General features: G+C 40.3%; 1 protein-coding gene across 1 annotated transcript in view; it reads left to right on the top strand.

Moving 5' to 3' along the window:
* Positions 1–809: 809 nt before the first annotated feature.
* Positions 810–16,649, top strand: part of LOC112218755 (tetraspanin-9) — a 289,884-nt gene continuing 274,044 nt past the window's right edge. The window contains exon 1 of the mRNA XM_024379867.2: positions 810–1,150. The gene's annotated coding sequence lies outside the window, so the exon portion shown is untranslated. The remainder of the gene's footprint in view (positions 1,151–16,649) is intronic.

The following is a 16,649-nucleotide window of genomic DNA, read 5'->3' as shown; positions in this document are numbered from 1 at the left end:
GAGTGGCCATCACAAAGCCCTGACCTCAATCCTACAGAACATTTGTGGGCAGAACTGAAAAAGCATGTGCGAGCCAGGAGGCCTACAAACCTGACTCAGTTACACCAGCTCTGTCAGGAGGAATGGGCCAAAATTCACCCAATTTATTGTGGGAAGATGGTGGAAGGCTACTCAAAACATTTGACCCAAGTTAAACAATTTAATACAATGCTACCAAACACTAATTAAGTGTATGTACACTTCTGACCCACTGGGAATGTGATGAAAGAAATAAAAGCTGAAAGAAATCATTCAATCTACTATTATTCTGCCATTTCACATTCTTAAAATAAAGTGGTGATCCTAACTGACCTAAGACAGGACATTTTTATTGGATTAAATTTCAGGAATTGTGAAAAACTGAGTTTAAATGTATTTGGCTAAAGTGTATGTAAACTTCCGACTTCAACTGTATTTTATGGAACAAAAATAGTAGTAGCACATTAGTAATTTATAAAACAGCATTGGGGTTTAGGTTTACCTATAGACTAGGCCTACTAATGTTGCTTGTGACAAAACACTGAAAGGTCACCTATGTTATTTGACAGGAATAATCCATTGTTTAACAATACTTAAATTCCCTAGGACTGATTCGGCTTTCAGATCTTCACTTTACGGGATACGATCTGTGAGTCATAGTACATCAATTCCACTCAATGGCAAAAAACAAGGATTGTTAACAAATGAATGGTTCAGTTTTGGAATATAGCGGTCCCTTCTAACATCACATTCCTAAATAGACGTCCGTATCATGCCTGTAGGAGTCAGCAAACTAAGCTTCTCCACTTTTCTTCCCCCAGCATGCTCCATTTCCTTATCCAACCGGAGAAATACGAGTTCAGTATCAGCAAGTAAACGAGATTCAGAAGTAGGCTACAGAAAGTCACTATTTACGTCTTTGCTAAATACCCCGTCTTCCTGGACACCCTATGGAGGGACAAAGCTCGAACAAATTATGAAACAGCAGGGCTAATATCTCGCTGTAGAAAACGGAATGAAAACTTTGTTCATTGCTTGCAAGTTCCCAGGCATGTTTTTTTCTGGATTTGGACTGCGCCGATACAAGTCTGACAGTTTACAACAAAGTAATTTGTAAGGAGATTCTCGACAGGTAAGACCGCATATTAAACTCTACATTATATTGTAGTAATTCACAGTACTGTTTTAGACAATTAATGGGTGTTTCGTTGTTGACTATGACAGTTCAATAACTTTACCAAGTTTGCTGATAGCTTTGTTTAGCTGAGCTGCTGATTTCACGAAATGTTAGGGCTTCATACAGAGCACGTATAATTTGTTACAATGCGACAGACACAACGATTATGTTGTAGTCTACCATAAAATAACATCACGTTCACATGATGTTAGTTACATGGGATTAATGTGTGAACATGTCACTATAGGCTACTAAATTAATACAAAATCAAATGTAGCCTCATGAAGTCTGAAGAAACATTATAAGCATAACATTTGAAATGTACTTTTCGGGAAGACGTTTTCACATGTGATTAGCCAACTAGTGAGCATACAATTTGCATAAAATCGTGCCAGCAGAAATTGCTGCATGCATCATTCCTAAAGGAATGCATAGGGGTTATTATTCCTCTCATGCAGGGACCTAAGCAATGTGAAGAATCAAGATAAATTCAGAGCACTTTGAGGAGGAACAGCTGAGAAGCGGCTAGTGCTGATCTAGTATGTGGGAAGCATGCCTTGTCGAACAACTGTTTTCTAGTTTGAACAACTGTCTAGTTTGAGTGTCATATTGTGTTGCAAAGGATGTGTCTGAAGCACAGATGAAGCCTATTTATTGCTTTAATAATGCTATCATGTCTGTATCAATGGCTTTTCAGACCGGCTGATTTAATTAGGGCCGATTTCAAGTTTTCATAACAATTGGTAATCTGCATTTTTGGAATCCGATTATGGCCGATTCCATTGCACTCCACAAGGAGACTGCGTGGCAGGCTGACCACCTGTTACATGAGTGTAGCAAGGAGCCAAGGTAAGTTGCTAGCTAGCATTAAACTTATCTTTAAAAAAAAAACAATCTTAACATAATCACTAGTTAACTACACATGGTTGATATTACTAGTTTAACTAGCTTGTCCTGCGTTGCAAATAATCAATGTGGTGCCCGTTCATTTATCATTGAATCACAGCCTACTTTGCCAAACGGATGATGATTTAACAAGTGCATTTGTTAAAAAAGCACTGTCGTTGTACCAATGTACCTAATCATAAACATCAATGCCTTTCTTAAAATCAATACACACAAGTATATATTTTTTAAACCTGCATATTTAGTTAAAAAAATTCATGTTAACAGGCAATATTAACTAGGTAAATTGTATCACTTCTCTTGTGTTCTGTGCAAGCAGAGTCAGGGTATATGCAGCAGTTTGGGCCGCCTGGCTCGTTGCGAACTGTAATTAATTTGCCCGAATTTTACATAATTATGACATAACATTGAAGGTTGTGCAATGTAACAGCAATATTTAGACTTATGCATGCTACCCGTTTGATAAAATATTGAACGGCTCCGTATTTCACTGAAAGGATAAACGTTTTGTTTTCGAAATGATAGTTTCCGGATTTGACCGTATTAATGAGCGGTGGTAGGCAGCAGCAGTCTCTTAAGCATTCATTCAAACAGCACTTTCCTGCATTTTCCAGCAGCTCTTCGCAATGCTTGAAGCACAGCCCTGTTTATGCCTTCAAGCCTATCAACTCCTGAGATTAGGCTGGCAATACTATAGTGCCTATAAGAACATCCAATAGTCAAAGGTATATGAAATACAAATGGTATAGAGAGAGAGTCCTATAATTCCTATAATAACTACAACCTAAAACTTCTTAACTGGAAATATTGAAGACTCATGTTAGAAGGAACCACCAGCTTTCATATGTTCTCATGTTCTGAGCAAGGAACTAAAACGTTAGCTTTTTTACATGGCACATATTGCACTTTTACTTCTAACACTGTGTTTTTGCATAATTTAAACCAAATTGAACATGTTTCATTATTTATGAGACTAAATTGATTCTTTGTATTATATTAAGTTAAAATAAGTCTTCATTCAGTATTGTTGTAATTGTCATTATAATATATATGCCGATTTAATCAGTATTGGCTTTTTTAGGTTCTCCAATAATCGTTATCGGATTTCGGCGTTGAATCATTATCGGTCTAATTCCTTGTTTAGCCTACAACTATTGTCATTCCTTTTAAAAACTTCTTATGGACCAAATCCCGTTAGCTGGATTAATTTGACAACATCCGGTGAAATGGCAGAGCCCGAAATTCCCCAAAAATTATTAGAAATATTTAACTTTCATACATTCACAAGTGCAATACACCAAATTAAAGCTTTACTTCTTGTTAATCTAGCCACTGTGTCAGATTTCAAAAAGGCTTTATGGCGAAAGCAAACCATGTGATTATCCGAGGACAGCACCCCATCAAACAAACACATGACAATCATATTTCAACCTGCCAGGCATGACACAAAACTCAGAAATAACAATATAATTCATGCTTACCTTTGAAGATCTTCTTCTGTTGGCACTCCAATATGTCCCAAACATCACAAATGGTCCTTTTGTTCGATTAATTCCTTCGTTATATCCCCATTTATTTGGCGTGTTTGATTCAGAAAAACGCTGGTTCCAACTCGCCCAGCATGGCTACAAAATATCTAATAAGTTACCTGTAAACTTTGTCCAAACATTTCAAACAACTTTCCTAATCCAACTTGAAGTATTTTAAAACGTAAATAATTTATCAAATTTAAGACGGAATAAACTGCGTTCAATAGTGGATAAAATGAAAGTGGAGCGAGCTTCAATTCACGGGCCCCAAACAAGAGTACACTTGGCTATACACCCAGAAAGGAAATGGCTACTTCTTCATTTCTCAAAAGAAAAACATCAACCAATTTCTAAAGACTGTTGACATCTAGTGGAAGCTATAGGAACTGCAAGCATATTTCTATTAAAACGGGCTTGCCATAGGAAACCAATGGAAAACATATTGACCTCAAATATTTCCCTGGATAGATTGTGCTCTGGGTTTTGCCTGCCAAATCAGTTCTGTTATACTCAGACATTAATCAAACAGTTTTAGAAATGTCAGTGTTGTCTATCCAAATCTACTAATAATATGCATATCCTAGCTTCTGGGTCTGAGTAGCCAGCAGTTTACTTTGGGCACGCTTTTCATCCGGACGTGAAAATACCACCCCCTATCACAGAGAGATTTTAAGGGACAATCTACAGTTCAACCGATAACAACCTGGTCACCCCACCACTTTTTTAGGTAAACAGCTTAGGGGCTGGAGAAATGTAACCACTCTCAAATTCATAGATGGAGCTATGGATGCAAGTACTGACCATCTATAAGTTCAAAATAATAGTTTATACCATGTTTTGAGGCTATACAGTTTTTTTTTACAATAAAGCAAGTAGAACATTTTTGTAGTTGGGTTTCTGATGGGGCAAGAAATAAGTTAGAGCCATTTAAAATTATATTCCTCAAGATTGCGGATTGTCCCAGATTTGTGGCTGTCTGGATCCCTGCTGTTATTTTTTTTTTTCAATCTTCCCTGTGACCTGCCCTGTCTGGAACGGAACTGAGGAGTAACAGCGAAACCTACATTGTTATCATGACAAAGACCAAAGTTGGCGGGAGTACTGTTGAGGACAGGGGTGTGTCTCTATCACAGGTGAAGGATCTTTTAAATGAACAAAAATAGTTCTACAAGCAGTTGTTACAACAGCAAGAAAATAGTGTTTTGTTCAAATACTGGTGGAGTCAACTATTATAATAATGGACAACCTGACCAGAGAGGTCCAGGAATTGAAGAACTCATCGAGCTCCCAGGGTCAACTCGATGAGTTTAAACAGGAGAATGGCAAATTGACAGCAATCTGTAAGTCATTGAGAAAGGACATCAGTTCTGTTTGTGAATCCATGATAACAATTACGGAGAAATCGGATTATCTCGAGGGACAATCAAGGTGGAACGACATGGTTGTGGATGCAATCTCTGAGAAACTGAAGATGGACCACAGGAAGATTGAGGTGGAGCTCGCCCACAGGACTGGAAAACCCACCAGGTGACAAACCCAGGCCGATAGTGGTCAAGTTACTGAGGTTCAATGACAGTGTAGTTGTTCTGGAAAGAGCCAAGAACTTGAGAGGAACATATATAGTGCATTCAGAAAGTATTCAGACCCTTTCTCTTTTTCCACGTTTTGTGATGTTACAGCCTTATTCTAAAATGGATTGAAGAACACTTTTCCTTGTCAATCTACACACAATACCCCATAATGACAAATTGAAAAGTTTTTATTTAATTTGCACATTTATAACAAATTTAAACATACCTTATTTACATAAGTATTCTAACCCTTTGCTATGAGACTTGAAATTGAGCTCAGGTGCATCCTGTTTCCATTGATCATCCTTGAGATTTTTCCACAACTTATTTGGAGTCCACCTGTGGTAAATTCAATTGATTGGACATGATTTGGAAAGGCACACACCTGTCTACAGTAGAGGTCGACGGATTTATGATTTTTCAATACCGATACTGATTATTGGAGGACCAAAAAAGCCGAAACCGATTAATCAACTGATTTAAAAATAAAAAAATTGTTGTTTTTTTTGAACACTTATTTTAACTTAATATAATACATAAATAAAATCAATTTAGCCTCAAGTAAATAATGAAAAATGTGCAATTTGGTTTAAATAATGCAAAAACAAAGTGTTGGTGAAGAAAGTAAAAGTGCAATATGTGCTAACGTTTCAGTTCCTTGCTCAGAACATGATAACATATGAAAGCTGGTGGTTCCTTTTAACATGAGTCTTCAATATTCCCAGGTAAGAAGTTTTAGGTTGTAGTTATTATAGGAATTATAGGAGTAATTATAGGACCCTCTATACCATTTGTATTTCATTAACCTTTGACTATTGGATGTTCTTATAGGCACTTTAGTATTGCCAGTGTAACAGTATAGCTTCCGTCCCTCTCCTCGCTCCTCCCTGGGATCGAACCAGCAACACAACGACAACAGCCACCATCGAAGCAGCGTTACCCATGCAGGGCAAGGGAAACAACGACTAGAAGGCTCAGAGCGAGTGACTTTTGAAACGCTATTAGCGCGCGCTAACTAGCTAGCCATTTCACATCGGTTACACCAGTCTCATCTCGGGAGTTGATAGGCTTGAAGTCATAAACAGCGCAATGCTTGACGCACAACGAAGAGCTGCTGGAAAAACGCACGAAAGTGCTGTTTGAATGAATGTTTACGCGCCTGCTTCTGCCTACCACCGCTCAGTCAGACACTTAGATACTTGTATGCTCAGTCAGATTATATGCAACGCAGGACACGCTAGATAATATCTAGTAATATCATCAACCATGTGTAGTTAACTAGTGATTATGATTGATTGTTTTTTCTAAGATAAGTTTAATGCTAGCTAGCAACTTACCTTGGCTTACTGCATTCGCGTAACAGGCAGTCTCCTTGTGGAGTGCAACGAGAGAGAAGCAGGTCGTTATTGCTTTGGACTAGTTAACTGTAAGGTTGCAAGAGTGGATCCCCCGAGGTGACAAGGTGAAAATCTGTCGTTCTGCCCCTGAACAAAGCCTAGGAACGGTGGTTAACTGCCGTCATTGAAAATAAGAATGTGTTCTTAACTGACTTGCCTAGTTAAATAAAGATTAAATAAAGGTATAAAGGTTGTTTTTTTATCGGCAAATCGGCGCCCAAAAATACAGATTTCCGATTTGTTATGAAAACTTGAAATCGGCCCTAATTAATCGGTCGACCTCTCGTCTATATAAGGTCCCACAGTTGACAGTGCATGTTAGAGCAAAAACCAACCATGAGGTTGAAGGAATTGTCCGTAGACCTCCGAGACAGGATTGTGTCGAGGCACAGATCTGGGGAAGGGTAACAAAATATTTCTGCAGCATTGAAGGTCCCCAAGAACACTGGCCGCCATCATTCTTAAATGGAAGAAGTTTGGAACCACCAAGACTCTTCCTAGAGCTGGCCGCCCGGCCAAACTGAGCAATCGGGAGAGAAGGACCTTGGTCAGAGAGGTGACCAAGAACCTGATGGTCACTGTGACAGAGCTCCAGAGTTCCTCTGTGGAGATGGGAGAACCTTCCAGAAGGACAACCATCTCTGCAGACGGAAGCCACTCTTCAGTAAAAGACACATGAAGGCCCGCTTGGAGTTTGCCAAAAGGCACCTAAAGGACTCTGACCATGAGAAACAAGATTCTCTTGTCTGATGAAACCAAGATTGAACTCTTTTGCCTGAATGCCAAGCATCACATCTGGAGGAAACCTGGCACCATCCCTACGGTGAAGCATGGTGGTGGCAGCATCATGCTGTGGGGATGTTTTTCAGCGGTAGGGACTGGGAGACTAGACGGGATTGAGGGAAGGATGAACGGAGCAAAGTACAGAGCGATCCTTGATGAAAACCTGCTCCAGACCACTCAGGACCTCAGACTGGGGTGAAGACAACGACCCAACAAGACAACGACCCTAAGCACACAGCCAAGACAATGCAGGAGTGGCTTCGGGACAAGTTTCTGAATGTCATTGAGTGGCCCAGCCAGAGCCTGGACTTGAACCCAATAAAACATCTTGAGAGGATCTGCAGAGAAGAATGGGAGAAATTTCCCGAATACAGGTGTGCCAAGCTTGTAGCGCCATACACAAGAAGACTCTAGGCTGTAATCGCAGCCAGAGGTGCTTCAACAAAGTACTGAAAAAAGGGTCAGAATACTTATTTAAATGTGATATTTCAATTTGCAAACATTTCTGAACCTGTTTTTTGTTTTGTCACTATGGGGTATTGTGTGTAGATTGAGGGGAAAAACACAATTAGTTCATTTTAGAATAAGGCTGTAACGTAACAAAATGTGGAAAAAGTCAAGGGGTCTGAATACTTTCCAATGCATTGTATGTGTAACTGATAGATGCACACTCACACTACATGTTAATGTTTTTAAATGTACTGTATGTAAATTGAAATGTATTTTTTGTTGTCTAACCCCCTTAAGACTAGATATCACCATTGGCTTTGGCTAATGGGGATCCTAATAAATCAAATACAAAATCAGATTGCGCCATTTAAATGCATTTCTTGCATTTTCCTTTGTCCTGGATCTGATACGTTTCCTCAAAAGCACTTGGTCGATATTGTCAACAGCCACATTTTTGGCTTTAACCTTTATTTCCATAAACAGTTGGCCATTTTTTATTTTTATTATTGAGCTCTTACAGTTGAGCCATGAGTGAAAAAGGGTGACTTTTGGGGTGCATCTCATTCCTTCAGTGCATTCTCCAGATGTTATGTGCATTGCACTTTACATGCTTTGAAGAATATTCAACGGTTCACTTGTCAGCCACAACGGGCCTACCACTCAATATACTGTACAATGTCTGTCAAGCCTGTACAAACATTTTGTTCAGACATTTTCTTATCAGTCTGTCAAGTGTTTTCCAAGTCCACCTAAACAGACCAATGTCCCTTCATACCAAATTTTGCCATACTTTTGTATTCTTCACCCTCTCCAGAGGGAAGTGTTGAAGCACAAACCAAATAAAACATTTTTATTCTCCAATTCATACATACGCCCAATACAGAAGTCAGAGTACGCCTTTTCTAAATAAGGCTAATGATTTATGGGGAACTGTTTTTGCTTTTCTCTCTGCCTTTACACACGGCTGTCTGGTTCACATCCTTGCTCTGGCAGAGGGAATTCATTTACCTTTGTTACGCCTTCTGCTTTGCAGTTGACCCCACGTTTTCTCAAACCCTTCCTGCTCTAATGCTGGCCACGGATCTGTGACCTCTTAGACCTGTAACTGAGGAGAAATGTCAATTTCCCGTTTTATGTCCTTCTCAGAGGAGTGATGTGAATATGTAGACAAAATGTAAAGATGGATGAGTTCTTTGCTACATACCTCATATGGATATCTCCCCTATATCCCTTACAAGGAAGGCCCAGGGATAATTAATAGCAATGCCGCACCCAAAGACAAATGACCTCACTCCAGGACCCTCATCTGTTTTTCATTGTTTTGAGCCCTTCATTGGGCTGGTTTGCTTAATGAAGCCAATATAAAACTGCCTTCAAAGGGCACTGTGCACAGCAATCCCTCTCCATGACTATTTGGAATGAATGATAGAGCTCATAGAACTCCTCAGATACGCTGGTTAATTCACAGCAGCAGTGTTAGACAAACAGCAGCAGTCCCAATTAGGGTTGGAAACTTTACGGTAAATTTCCGGAATTTTTCAATGGGAAGTTACACCCTGGAATTTGGGGAATTTTGTTTTAAATTCATCAATAAAGTTAGCTTATAACAGTGAACCTTTTTTGTGTGATACACAAGGCAATTCAAGTTATTGTGGCATATTTTGGTTAAGCTATCCTCAATTCAATGGAATTGCAACCCTCTGCATGCACAGTGCATTCTTCCATCACATGTACAGCTGATTCTCAAGATCTTGCACACTAATGAGATGCTATTGAGCCCACATTACTACACAGTCTGAGCCAAGGACTACATGCTTTCTGGTAAGTTTTGATTACAATACTGGGTGGGGTGAATATATTTTATACGACATACATATTTTTTGTTATCTAGTAAGTAGTAGCCTACAGCAAAGTGTGTTCATTTCTAACTTGTTATCAATTTCTGGTAGTTAGTTTTTTGCTACCATGTGGGTTTTAGCTTGTTTGAGCCTGTTTCCATACATGTTTCATTTTTAAAACATTTATCTTACAAAGGAGTTGTTTAATCTGACTGCGTAACTATTTATCTGTACATGAAAATGTATTAGTTTGTAATTTTGTAAGTTTTTTTTGTTCAATCCTTTACAGGTAAATTCCACAGGCACTAGCTGATGTGTGGAGACATTTCACTGCAGCTAATGTCGAAGGAAAAGCTGAGTACATTTGCAAAAACTGTGCCAAATCATATGTGAAGAATGCAACAAAGATGTAGAATTATCATGGCCAAGTGCATGAAGTTCCCTTAGCGCTCACAACAAGCAACCTCTGACAAAAGACCCTCTACTTCTATTGGAGGTGTGTGGTGTCAGGAAAATAACCTCACACTCAATGTCAACAAAACTAAGGAGATGATTGTGGACTTCAGGAAACAGCAGAGGGAACACCCCCCTATCCACATCGATGGAACAGTAGTGGAGAGGGTAGCAAGTTAAGTTCCTCGGCATACACATCACAGACAAACTGAATTGGTCCACTCACACAGACAGCATCGTGAAGAAGGCGCAGCAGCGCCTCTTCAACCTCAGGAGGCTGAAGAAATTCGGGTTGTCACCAAAAGCACTCACAAACTTCTACAGATGCACAATCGAGAGCATCCTGGCGGGCTGTATCACCGCCTGGTACGGCAACTGCTCCGCCCTCAACCGTAAGGCTCTCCAGAGGGTAGTGAGGTCTGCACAACGCATCACCGGGGGCAAACTACCTGCCCTCCAGGACACCTACACCACCCGATGTTACAGGAAGGCCATAAAGATCATCAAGGACATCAACCACCCGAGCCACTGCCTGTTCATCCCGCTGTCATCCAGTTGGCGAGGTCAGTACAGGTGCATCAAAGCTGGGACCGAGAGACTGAAAAACAGCTTCTATCTCAAGGCCATCAGACTGTTAAACAGCCACCACTAACATTGAGTGGCTGCTGCCAACACACTGTCAATGACACTGACTCAACTCCAGCCACTTTAATAATGGGAATTGATGGGAAATGATGTAAATATATCACTAGCCACTTTAAACAATGCTACCTTATATAATGTTACTTACCCTACATTATTCATCTCATATGCATACGTATATACTGTACTCTATCATCGACTGTATCCTTATGTAATACATGTATCACTAGCCACTTTAACTATGCCACTTTGTTTACATACTCATCTCATATGTATATACTGTACTCGATATCATCTACTGTATCTTGCCTATGCTGCTCTGTACCATCACTCATTCATATATCCTTATGTACATATTCTTTATCCCCTTACACTGTGTATAAGACAGTAGTTTTTTGGAATTGTTAGTTAGATTACTTGTTGGTTATTACTGCATTGTCGGAACTAGAAGCACAAGCATTTCGCTACACTCGCATTAACATCTGCTAACCATGTGTATGTGACAAATAAAATTTTGATTTGATTTGAAATGATGAATTAGACACATTATCGATAGAAACAGCTCATGGTCCTCCTGGAATCAGGTCTTTTGACTCAATGGAGGAACGTAGTCAGAGAAATGCTGATGAATGTCTTGCTCGAGCTGTGTATGCAGCTGGTTAATCTCTGATGCTTCCAAGTACTGGATGAGTTTTCTGAATGTTCTTCACCCAGCATACACCCCTCCAACCAGACATACTTTATCTACTAATTTGCTGGATGCAGAGTTCAACAGAGTTCAAGTGAAGGTCAAGCAAATCATACAGAAGGCAGATTGTTTCACAATCGTCTCTGATGGGTGGTCGAATGTTCGTGGCCAAGGAATAATTAACTACATCTCCACCCCTCAACCAGTATTCTACAAGAGCACAGACACAATGGACAATGGACACACCGGCCTCTACATTGCAGATGAGCTGAAGGCAGTCATCAATGACCTTGGACCACAAAAGGTATTTACACTGGTGACAGACAATGTTGCGAACATGAAGGATGCTTGGTCTAAAGTGGAGGAGTCCTACCCTCACATCACACCCATATGACTGTGCTGCTCATGCATTGAATCTGCTCCTCAAGGACATCATGGCACATAAAACAGTGGATACACTCTACGAGAGCCAAGGAATGGTTAGGTATGTGAAGGGTCATCAAGTTACAGCAGCAATCTACCTCACCAAGCAAAGTGAGAAGAATAAGAGCACCACATTGAAGCTGTCCAACACCTGTTGGAGTGGTGTTATCATGTTTGACAGTCTCCTGGAGGGGAAGGAGTCTCCAAAGAATGGGCATATCAGTCTGCCAATATGGAGTGGGCTCACTCAACATTTTGCCTAAGAACACAACCATGAATAAAGAAGGGTACCAACACATCCTCCGAGAGCTACTTCTCCCAACCATCCAGGAACAGTTTGGTGACGAACAATACTTTTTCCAGCATGATGAAGCACCTTGCCATAAGGCAAAAGCAATAACTAAGTGGCTCGGGGAACAAAACATAGATATTTTGGGTCCATGGCCAGGAAACTCCCCAGACCTTAATCCCATTGAGAACTTGTGGTCAATCCTCAAGAGGTGGGTGGATAAACAAAAACCCACAAATCCTGACAAACTCAAAGCATTGATTATGCAAGAATGGGCTGCCGTCAGTCAGGAGGTAGCCCAGAAGTTAACTGACAGCATGCCAGGGCGGATTGCAGAGGTCTTGAAAAAGAAGGGTCAACACTGCAAATATTGACTCTTTGCATCAACTTCATATAATTGTCAATACAAGCCTTTGATACTTATGAAATGCTTGTAATTATACTTCAGTATTCCATAGTGACATCTGACAAAATCTAAAGACACTGAAGCAGCAAACTTTGTGGAAATTAATATTTGTGTCATTCTCAAACCTTTTGGCCATGACTGTACAGTTGAAGTAGGAAGTTTACATACACTTAGGTTGGAGTCATTAAAACACGTTTTTCAACCACTCCACAAATTTCTTGTTAACAAACTATAGTTTTGGCAAGTCAGTTCGGACATCTACTTTGTGCATGACACAAGTAATTTTTCCAACATTTTTTTACAGACAGATTATTTCACTGTATAATTCATTGTATCACAATTCCAGTGGGTCAGAAGTTTTACATACGCTAAGTTGACTGTGCCTTTTAAACAGCTTGGAAAATTCCAGAAAAGTTAATGGCTTTAGAAGCTTCTGATAGGCTAATTGACATAATTTGAGTCAATTTGAGGTGTACCTGTGGATGTATTTCAAGGCCTACCTTCAAACTCAGTGCCTCTTTGCTTGACATGGGAAAATCAAAAGAAATCAGCCAAGACCTCAGAAAAAATTGTAGACCTCCACAAGTCTGGTTCATCCTTGGGAGCAATTTCCAAATGCATGAAGGTACAACGTTAATCTGTACAAACAATAATACGCAAGTATAAACACCATGGGACCACACAGCCGTCATACCGCTCTCGAAGGAGACGCGTTCTGTCTCCTCGAGACGTACTTTGGTGCGAAAAATGTAAATCAATCACAGAATACTTCCAAAGTTGTGGCAAAATGGCTTAAGGACAACAAAGTCAAGGTATTGGAGTGGCCATCACAAAGTCCTGACCTCAATCCCATAGAAAATTCGTGGGCAGAACGGAAAAATCGTGTGTGAGCAAGGAGGCCTACAAACCTGTCTCAGTTACACCAGCTCTGTCAGGAGGAATGGGCCAAAATCCACCCAACTTATTGTGGGAAGCTTGTGGAAGGCTACCTGAAACATTTGACCCAAGTTCAACAATATAAGGACAATGCTACCAAATATTAATTGAGTGTATTTAAACCTCTGAGCCACTGGGAATGTGATGAAAGAAATAAAAGATGGCCTCCCAGGTGGTGCAGTGGTTAAGGGCGCTGTACTGCAGCGCTAGCTGTGCCACCAGAGACTCAAGGTTCACGCCCAGGGTCTGTTGCAACCGGCCGCGACCGGGAGGTCTGTGGGGCGAAGCACAATTGGCCTAGTGTCGTCTGGGTTTGGCCGGTAGGGATATCCTTGTCTCATCGTGCACCATCGACTCCTGTGGCGGGCCGGGCGCAGTGCACGCTAACCAAGGTCGACAGGTGCACGGTGTTTCCTCTGACACATTGGTGCGGCTGGCTTCTGGGTTGGATGCACGCTGTGTTAAGAAGCAGTGCGGCTTGGTTGGGTTGTGTTTGAGGACGCATGACTTTTGACCTTCGTCTCTCCCGAGCCCGTACGGGAGTTGTAGCCATGAGACAAGATAGTAGCTACTAACAATTGGATACCATGAAATTGGGGAGAAAAAAGGGGGTAAAATAAAATAAAAATGTAAAGAAAGGAAATAAAAGTTGAAATAAATCATTCTCTCTACTTTTATTCTGACATTTCACATTCTTAAAATGAAGTGGTGATCCTAACTGACCTAAGACAGGGAATTTTTACTAGGATTAATTTTCAGGAATTGTGAAACTGAGTTTAAATGTATTTGCCTAAGATGTATGTACACTTCTGACTTCAACTGTATGTTGAAAACATTTTTGGGAGATGCAATGGATCATTGGAGAATCATTCAATATTCCCTTTTTCTTTTGTTGTTCAGTCAAATCATCCCATGTGAAGTCAGATCATTTAATAAAATTTCAATTTGTAACCATCTTTTTTTCTTCTATTGCAAGCACTTTATTGCAAATGATTGTCTACTTATGATAAGGTAAAATATTTGTTTCTGTCTCCGTATGATGTGGTAAATATATCCAATGCAAAAAAACATCTACATTTAAATGCTTTTAATATTCATTTGCATATATTTCTGTTAATTCCCACGGAAAGTTCCCACCTCTGAATATTCCTCAAAATATGCAACCCTAGTCCCAATTATGTTTTTTTTGCCTCTGTGTCCCATAGGCTACACTCATGGTGACCAGCAAGAGCCCTTTTCCGCTGCCCCTTCATGAAAGTTCCCATTCTCTTGGACAGTCTGAACAGCACTGGGTAGCTCCCATGCCACTGGGCCACAAAGGCTGCTATATCAGCATTTTATTGTCCCTTTGACATCTGGCTCAGGGTCTCAGTGCCAGCCTGTACCCTCTGTGGCTACAGCTCAGGGCCAATCACAAACAGGAACAAGGCTTGGCCTCTGACTGTGAATCTACCCCTGGCTGGCTCACAAACAGCAGCTCAGATCACACCCGTACTTTTCAAACTGCTCATTTCAGGATGAAGACAGTAAATGTATCCATGCTTTTCTGTGCTGTAGTGCACATTTATGAAATGCTTCTCGGATGCAGCCTCCAGCTATACATACGCTGTGAGCACATTCTGTGTCTATATTTTGACACTGCTATTTGAGCAACCTCACACTGCTGTTTACTTTTTTAGAGCCATGCATTCTGCATGCTCTTGTTTTTAAGCAGTATTTCCTTTGAAATCTCAGTGTGAACCGGGGAATGGAGGCATCCTGTTGTGTTGCGCTTGCTATCAAATGGTAGGGAGCCTTTTGCTCGGTTCCCTTGCGGTTAATGGTATCTTGTTTAGACTGTGTTGGGTTATAGTGTTTCAGAACTGTTGTTCTGGTGTGACTGCCAAAGCATCCCCTGCCATTAGCTCAGATTACTTCAGCTTCGGCAAGGCTTTTACAGGTGCTACAATGACCGTATTATGAATGGGAAGACAAGCTGTGTCCTGCTCAGACTGAGACATGTTGATATCTTCCTTATCGGCTCAGAATTGCTCTGTTATTTAGTATTTTGGTAGATGATGGCAAATACAACATGTCTTATTACCTATAAAGGCTAGAGTTCCTCAGAACTGAGAAAGACTTGACTGGCTGTTACTCTACGATAAGTCATGCTCAGTGCAACCCTACCTCGTAGCAGTGGTAATGTCTAGCTTGTTGACTAATGGGGGAGGATTTCCTGACAGTGAATTTAGCCAGTGACAATTGTCTTTGTCTGGGTTTTTGGCAAGCCTTGTCTGGGCTTGGCCTCTGGCTGTTTTGAACTGTTATCTGAGTTGAGAGCCACCACTGCTGCATAAAACGGGACTTTTACAAGGCACCTATATAGCACTGGTGAGGTAGTAGATGATTAGACAACACCTTTAAGATCCCTATCAGCTATATGTGCTGTAAACTTTAACATGATTGAAATGGTTGCTTCTCTTGGGAGGAAAAATGCTTTACTTGGAAATGAAGGCCTCATAATTGCTCTTAATTTTTAAAGGCCACAATCTGAGGGATTGGTTTGGGTCATGTTTTTACAGTAACATAAGGGATGTCTGGTCCTAGTGTTTCTGTAAAGAGACATAAAAAAATTCAACTTTATATTAATTTCCAGCACCACCCTAGCATCAACATATGTGAAAATGGTATGTTTCTATGTTGTGTGGAAATCATATGATTTTAACCAATTATGAGTAGGCATTACTGACTAATTGTCTACTAATATGTTGATGTAAGCGGAAAGTGTTTCCAATATCTTTTTTTACTACACAACGTAGACATTTTCACATGTTGATTTTTGGGGTGGTGCTGGAAATGATGAATATGAAGTTGAAAGATTTTGAAATGTCCTTTATAAAGACTAAAACATTATGGATGACGTGGGAGAGAGTAAAGTGGAAACCCAAATATAGAGTTTGGAAGATGAGTTGTAGTACGTATCTGTGAACCTTTATTTAGCAGAGGCTTGAAGGAGTATACACAGTCAGGCATGAGGGAGCAATTTCTTTGTGTCGCTTTAGATAACTAGTCTACCTTTCTGGAGTGAATATATTATTTAAAGTGATATTATTAATGTCTAACCCTTGCTATATTGGGTTGCAATTCAACTTTAATGATCATAT

The sequence above is a fragment of the Oncorhynchus tshawytscha genome, linkage group LG19, assembly GCF_018296145.1.
Source record: "Oncorhynchus tshawytscha isolate Ot180627B linkage group LG19, Otsh_v2.0, whole genome shotgun sequence".
Taxonomy (NCBI): domain Eukaryota; kingdom Metazoa; phylum Chordata; class Actinopteri; order Salmoniformes; family Salmonidae; genus Oncorhynchus; species Oncorhynchus tshawytscha.
This window is presented reverse-complemented; position numbering and strand designations above follow the sequence as displayed.